Below are 7178 nucleotides of genomic sequence, written 5' to 3' on the forward strand. Positions count from 1 at the left end.
ATATAGTTGTATTGGCACACATACAGATACACGCTAAGATGCATAACGGAGGGTGGGTACCCTCTCCGAAATCAAATACTAGCTATGCCCCTGATACATTAAATTCACGCGGAAGGCGGCGCGGCGACAGGGAGGCATCCCTGCCTCCTTGTCTGATTAATACGAAAAACAGAGACAGGATTATGCGCTTTTTTATTTCGCTATATTTCACAATTCCGAATATTGCGTCAAGGTTTCCAAAATTGCGGACTAGCCGGTTAATTCCGTTTGATCAACTACTATGACTTCACGTTTTATTTTAATGCACTTGTCCGCAACGTTGGAACTAGATAATTAAAAAGGTAGAAATAGCCCACTTATGTGCAAAGAGTTTGGCAAAAATTTAATAAAAATACCGTACTTGAAGTTAACACGCTTTCGCCGAAGCCCATATTGGACTCCTATACTCTCACTTTTCATTTGTTGCGTGGTTTGATCGAGCTGCGAGATCGCCTACCAGCAATGTAAGATGAAGCGTATTGCACATTTTACCTAAACGTCAGAAAAAAAAGTATACTAAAAAAAGAAAAAAACATGCGTCGGCCGGGAATCGAACCCGGGTCAACTGCTTGGAAGGCAGCTATGCTAACCACTATACCACCGACGCTCACATTCGGAGGGCCGCCTTCAGCGGTTCGTGTGCAGCACTCGTAGCAAAGCACGGGAAGAGAGAGAGCGAGAGAGGGAAAGTGGGTCATTGCAGCGCAGTGCTCGCATGCGCGGAATCGAGGTATCCCCGGCGTTCACGTGTTGCCGTTGCATCGGACGCAGCTGCAGAGAAACGCTCAGCGGCGATAGCATCTGTGGTGGCTGCTACTTCTCGAAAAACATATCATTTCACCTTTTGCCACGAGTGCGATTCCTTACAAAGCAGTATGTGTAACACGACTGAAAAGTTAACCCACGAATGCATGATAGGCCATGTTAACTAAATAAGCATTTTTGCCAGAGACATTACAAACAAAACTTGCACAAAGTCGGTAAAATGTAAAACTTTTTCCTGCTTGTGTACAAATGCAACGGCACGTATTTATAGCGCAATTGACAAGTAGACGTCTCAATAAATCAAGAGCTTCGAAATTACGTCTAAACAACAGCTCTGAACTCTGTGACACCCTAGAAGTGACACTGGGGAACCATGCTGCCAGATGTGTTACATACGCGTAGAGTATCACACTTGACTAGAGCGAAACGAACATGTGGCCTGTTGGTAATTGTTCATCTTGATGGAAAAATGGGGGGGGGGGGTGCAATAACAGACACGAACAAAGGAGGGAAAATGACGATGCATGTGCGCTCACAGGAATTTGTCGAATCAGGAAAGCCATTTTGTTCCTTAGGCAAGAGGAACGTGTCAATCTGTGTGTGTAGTTTGTTCTCTAAACTTCCAGTTGCGAGTGTGCGCTTGTGTCGTCATTTTTCTTACTGTGCCCGTGTCAGTTAGTGCGCCCCTATTTTTGCATTGTCTAGAGCAGCCAGTCGGCCGCTTCACACGCCCTTCACATGCCAAGTCGCTCCCACTTCTCGAGTGGGAGCGACTTGCAGCGTGCAGCCTACGCTTGCGCCGTTTCTGTTCGCACGCTCGCTGACTGCATAGCTTGGACATATTTGCTAGGAGTGTGTTTCTCGACGCATGGTCTCTTGGCTGCTATGAAGCGATTGAAGGTTTGCTAAACCGAGAAATAGCCTTTAGCGATAGCTGCAGCTTCAATGATGATGCGCGTGCTATCCTGACGATGCCTAGCTAAAATATGTGCGTTATCGTATGCTGGAGCACACCCGCATTGTGAACAGTGAATTCAATCGCTCTCACTGGCTAAAAAATAGATTACCTAAGTTAATCCGTTCAGATAACCTAGACATAGCCCGGTTGCTTTTCCTAATGTCTTTTCGCAGTTTTTGTGGTTTTTGCTTATTAATTTTGTGTCTCTCGGTTCCCTTTTCATGTCTGCCGTCATGCGCAATTGAATGAGGGGAACCTACAGGACCAAATCCTGGCCGTCCAGTGCGCCCGCGACAGGGCCGTTAGGCTAGACCTGCCGGTCCCAACGTGGGAGTAGCCGGGTGGCGGGGGGCAACCTCTGCGTCTGCACTGGACTCTTAATAAAGTTGTACTCTCTCTCTCTCTCTCTTTAGCCACGTGTGCCATGTTCTTCTCGTTTTTCCATGTTTGTGTTAATAAAGTTCCGTTGGAAGTCAGCGCTGGTCCTCGTCGGTTAATCAACCTTGTGTGTTTCACACGCTGTTCACGTCACTATGGAATACCAACTAGCCCGGTCACACACATTGATATTGTCACGGGGTCGTTTACGTCAACGAAGACAGCTCAGCCGGTGTGTCCAAGATGAAACTCTGTATTTGGCCGAACTTGTGACCGGGAAACGGAAAGTCAAACTACAGCAATGCACACTGTACCCTGATAGCGGCGAACAGGGCATCGGCCGTCGATAAAACTGATCATCGCTGGGACGCGCCGTCTTTTATACATCACGCATCGAACTTTCCATCCTTATCACTGGTGGTCGCGCAAGCTCAGGAATAATCTTGACTATTCGCGTCCTGCGCGCAATCTTAACAAAGTGATCTACTACAACCGCGAAGCTTCTCAAACACTGCGGCGCGGTCTGCGTCGAGCGTTGCTAACCGTCCTTGAGGATCAAACCCGAATACATAAAAATAAAACAAGAAGCACGCGTGGCAATATCATTGCCTATTCTTGTATCATTGCCTATTCATGGTGTGTTTTACAGAGGGGATGCGTTCCTTTTCCTTTTAATCAATGTATATCTTTTGGCTTGCAATTAAACATTTCAATTCATGGACCTGAGCTTGTCCTAACTTCTTTCTTATGACGCCGTCAGTTCTGCGCAGCGAGAGCGTTTGCAACTCCACCATCTCTCTATTCTTTTACATATTGTTGAAGAAACTAGAATGCAACAGACCGTTTTCTGAAGATCCTTGGATAGTGGCCCTACGCGTCGCAGGCCCGCAAGGCGATGCGGGCTTCGATGCTGTTCTTAAATCAGCCGGGTGAGCGATCGCTCGGAGGCGTGCAGTGAACAGGCATACATGTACCCTGATAGTACTTTCTTGCCTCCGTCTTTTAATCCCTTGCCCCCGTGCAGGGTGGCAAACCAGACGCGTGTCTCCCTGACTTTCATCCCTCGTCCTCCTCGTTGTTTGCGCAATAGGCGGCTGCAATTATTCATTTTGGCCAAACTTACCAACTTGCCCAACTTGCCCAACTTTCCCCGCTGGTTACAATTATGTCTTTTTTCATTTAACTAAAACAACATTTTGGCGCGCCCTCAGTTACTGGTCTTCAGAAAATGTCCGCTACTGGTTTTCAAGCGTGGTTTATTTGTAATCGTTCATCGTGAATAAATTAGAATAACGGAAACGTCGCAAGATATCTGCGAACATATTTCACTTGCTGGGTTCCTTTTCTAAGAAGTTCACGCGACTCGCTATTAGAATTTGACATCTCATAGCGCTCTATTTCGTTAGCGGATATGCACCGTGCCATGAGGCGGAAATGAAAACAGTCGCATTTTTATTCCGCGTGGTAATAGGAGGAGATCTTTCCAAAACTGACTGGGCGTGCAGTCGTGTTAATCTCCAGAAACGCCGCAACGCCAATCTCTGGGCGACCGCTTCTAGTGGTGTCTTGTATCCACCGTGGCCTTCAGATAAGACACAGTTGGTGTCAGTCGTGGCTCCGCTTAAGACTTCGCGTAGGAAGGGATTACTTTCTGCACAACCTGGGACTTTACCGGAGCAGAGGCCCTGCGACTTCTGCAGTATGCCAAGTTGTGTTTCGCAGTGGAGTGTCAACCGTCGTTGCAAGGGTACCTGAACGGTGCGCGTTGAAATATAGCCGGGCAACATGCCTTATTTCCAGACACTAGTAGTCCATGTGTCTGTCGCCACCGCGCTTGCGCTGTTCTCAGCTGCGACAGAAGTGAAAGCCACAGAATATCAGTGCAACTGTGATGAGTTTGAGAAGCGCCTGAAGGAGATGAGCGAGCAGGTGAGCGATTTAGTAAAGAAGACCTACGACTGTAGCATGTTAGAGCTTAGTATTGCGACCGTTCCTCAGGATATAAAGAAATTGACAGCTGATGTGAAAGCACTACAAAATAGGGGGCAGAATACCGTGTCTAATTTAATACATCCTGTGCCAAGAATGAGCATTGATGCAGTGTACAAGAAGGTGCGAGAGCTCGATGAAAAACTTAGAGAAATGGAGAGCGAAAGGAAGAGTCTACGTGATGCCGTGGGACGAATGGAACGAGACATACAATCGGAGCGGCTTGAAAGGAACAGCATCACCGACGCTGTTCGAGCTGAAGTAAAAAATGTGACAAAATTATTGGCGCCTGAAGTGCAGCGAACAGCGGCAGCACTTCCATCAATGGTGGCAAAAATGAAGCGCTTTTACAGCGCTGGCAGAGTCATCATGCGTCTTTTGTCACCGGCGGTTTCTCTAAATCAAACGGCCAATAAAGACAAGTTTGAGAGAAAGTCAATAGCTGTGGCAGAGGGAGAAACCAATGAAACGACAACTGAATCGCACGCCCAGATTCATGCTGCCGATGTGCCAAGCCATAGCACTCAACAGAAGTTTGAAATGAGCGGGAAACTCCAGGAAAATTTATACAATGGCACTGCTTTGACAATTCACTCTGATGTTGCGAAAAGTCACTCTCATGGACAGCCAAATTTTACAGAAACAGCATTATACAGCGAAGCATTGAAAAACGACGGATTTGACAATGTCAGCGAAATTGAATTTGTGGGACAGGACACAAATTTCTCAATTTCCATCAGAGACAGCAAAGTAATCGATTGTATGGAGTACGATTCAAACAATGACAACATCTCAAATTATAACGTGATGCCTTGTGACGGTTTCAGAGCGGATGTGGATTTTGAAGGGCACGGGGCCGAGGAGCGAATGGCACCTGTATCTGATGACTTCACAACACATACGTGGTCTATGGAAAACGTCATAGTGGTAATGGCCGAAGAACTACAGAAGCTAAGAAAAAAAACTGATGACGATGCTTTAAGGAGGAGAGTGGAACAAATTGAAAAAAACGTTGATCGCATGATAACAAACATGACTCAACTAGAGCGTCCTATGAAGGATGAAATAGAGCAAAGATTCATGAACATCAGCTTAAGGATTAAAGATACAGTGGGGGTTTTAGCAAAACATAATTTGACGCATCTTGAAGACACAATTGACGAATTAGCGCGGAACTCGAGTTCAATTTGGCAGACTCTGCATAATGCACTGAATAAAATGCAGCAAGTGCAGCGTGATCTTTCAGAAGATATTAACAATAGCAATGTGGGTAACAATGCCTCTTTTCACTCCATGAAGGAGAACCTCTTGTTATCTGTGAGCCAACTGTCAGAACTGAACGAGTCACTGCAGAGATCTCTTGCAGAAAGCGAAGCGGTACTCAAGGGTGAATTGGAAAAGTTGAATTCTGAAACAGAACTCAAAGTGAGCCAGCTTAGCCAAACTGTCCAGCGTGTCCTGGTTTCTCTTGATGAGTTAAGTGAAAGTTACAACAGCAGCATCGTTTCAACGGACATGAAGCTGCAAGCAAGGATGGATGATCTGCATCAGAGGGTCTTCAATGAAATTGAGCGCCTGAAGGGAATTATGAAAAAGAACGCTGAGTCGCCTGCTCATCTGCCAACTTTGAGTGGATGGCACCCAGGTAAGCCACTTGCCATATACGAAAGTCATATTTAAAAGAAGAGCAACGCTTCACAAATGATTATTCTGCTATGTGATTATTGTTTAAGATAGTTTTTCAACGTACGTTTTTTCCACCGATTGGCTGCACCGTTATGCAGCATGTGTGGAAATCCAGCAGGGCGTCCCTCGAGGTTACACAGTTTTAAAATTGCGTTTGTACGCAAGCTCAATGCACTACGTACGTAAAAAATACCGTGGTCCTCACTGCGCTTGCTTTGCATGTTACCTTGGTCTCTTGGGTTGCTGCAAGCTATAGTAACATGCCCTATATGGCAAAGTTAACGCAAATAGAATTCAGGTACGTGAAATTACACCGTTGCCCTTCATTAAGAATCTCATAACTGCTGCGCAGTCGCCATTGTTCGTGGGAAGTAAAAGTCGAAATTAACTTACGCTTCCTGTAGACTTACATGCAACGTTAGTTATCGTGCAAAGAGCGTGCAATTTTAGAGATCGTTCGGCGATGACAGCGTCCGTAATCCTAACGAGTCGCCTCTGCATGGAAAGCACGGTATAATCGCTAATGCAATGCTTTGGCTTAGAGGTGTCACGAACAAGGCACCAGAAGGCTCCCTATATTTAGGGTCATCTTTGCGTTTGGGTTCTAGCGTGCTTAAACTAGTAGTCTTAAATGGATGCGTACAGCAATGTCCCGCGAATGTGCTTTCTCTTAAAAGGCCCCTCACCAGGCGAAATAGCCCATTTTAGTTCTGCACTGGAAGTTTTTACGCGCCCAATTCACAGCATTCTACCGAAAACAATTTTCTGATTGGTACGTGACAAACAGAGACAAAAAAATCACGCCATATCCACGAAGTGAATGACGATTGTGGAGCTGGCTCGGATAAATTCGGGTTTTGCTGCGTTATTATGACCATCAAGGCTCCCGAAGAACAAAAGGAAGAAGACTTCTCCTTCGCGCGAGCGTGCGCATGCTACAGTTGGTTATGCTATATGTGGTTTTGCCTGCGGTAATATGATCATCAATGCGCTCGAAGAACAAGAGGAAAAGTACTTCTCTTTCGCGCGAGCAACCGCATGCTACAGTTGGTTATGCTATATGTGGTATTGCCTGCGTTAATTTCATCATCAAGACGCTCAAAGAACAAGAGGAAGAAGACCTCTTTCGCGCGAGCTGCGCCTGCAGCGGTCGCCTCTGGAGCTAAGGTCACGCTTACGGCGCGGGGCTTTACCCCAGCTTAAGAACCGGGCGAGCCAACTGCTAAAACATTTCGAAGCGGCTCGCAACCATGATACGAGGAGGCGAGCTTCGCAGCCCTGCCACTTGACCTGTCTAGCCTTCGCAAACCAAACTCCTTCCCTGCGTTCTCCCTTACCTCCAAGCTCCTTCCCTGCGTTCTGC

The 7178-nt window shown here is 46.4% G+C and overlaps 1 non-coding gene across 1 annotated transcript; it reads right to left on the reverse strand.

The window, feature by feature from the left end:
- Positions 1–574: 574 nt before the first annotated feature.
- Positions 575–646, reverse strand: Trnag-ucc (transfer RNA glycine (anticodon UCC)). The gene has a single exon. It is a non-coding gene; the product is annotated as a tRNA-Gly (tRNA).
- Positions 647–7178: the final 6532 nt, after the last annotated feature.

Source organism: Rhipicephalus sanguineus, unplaced genomic scaffold (genome assembly GCF_013339695.2).
Source record: "Rhipicephalus sanguineus isolate Rsan-2018 unplaced genomic scaffold, BIME_Rsan_1.4 Seq4304, whole genome shotgun sequence".
NCBI classification, from domain to species: Eukaryota; Metazoa; Arthropoda; class Arachnida; order Ixodida; family Ixodidae; genus Rhipicephalus; species Rhipicephalus sanguineus.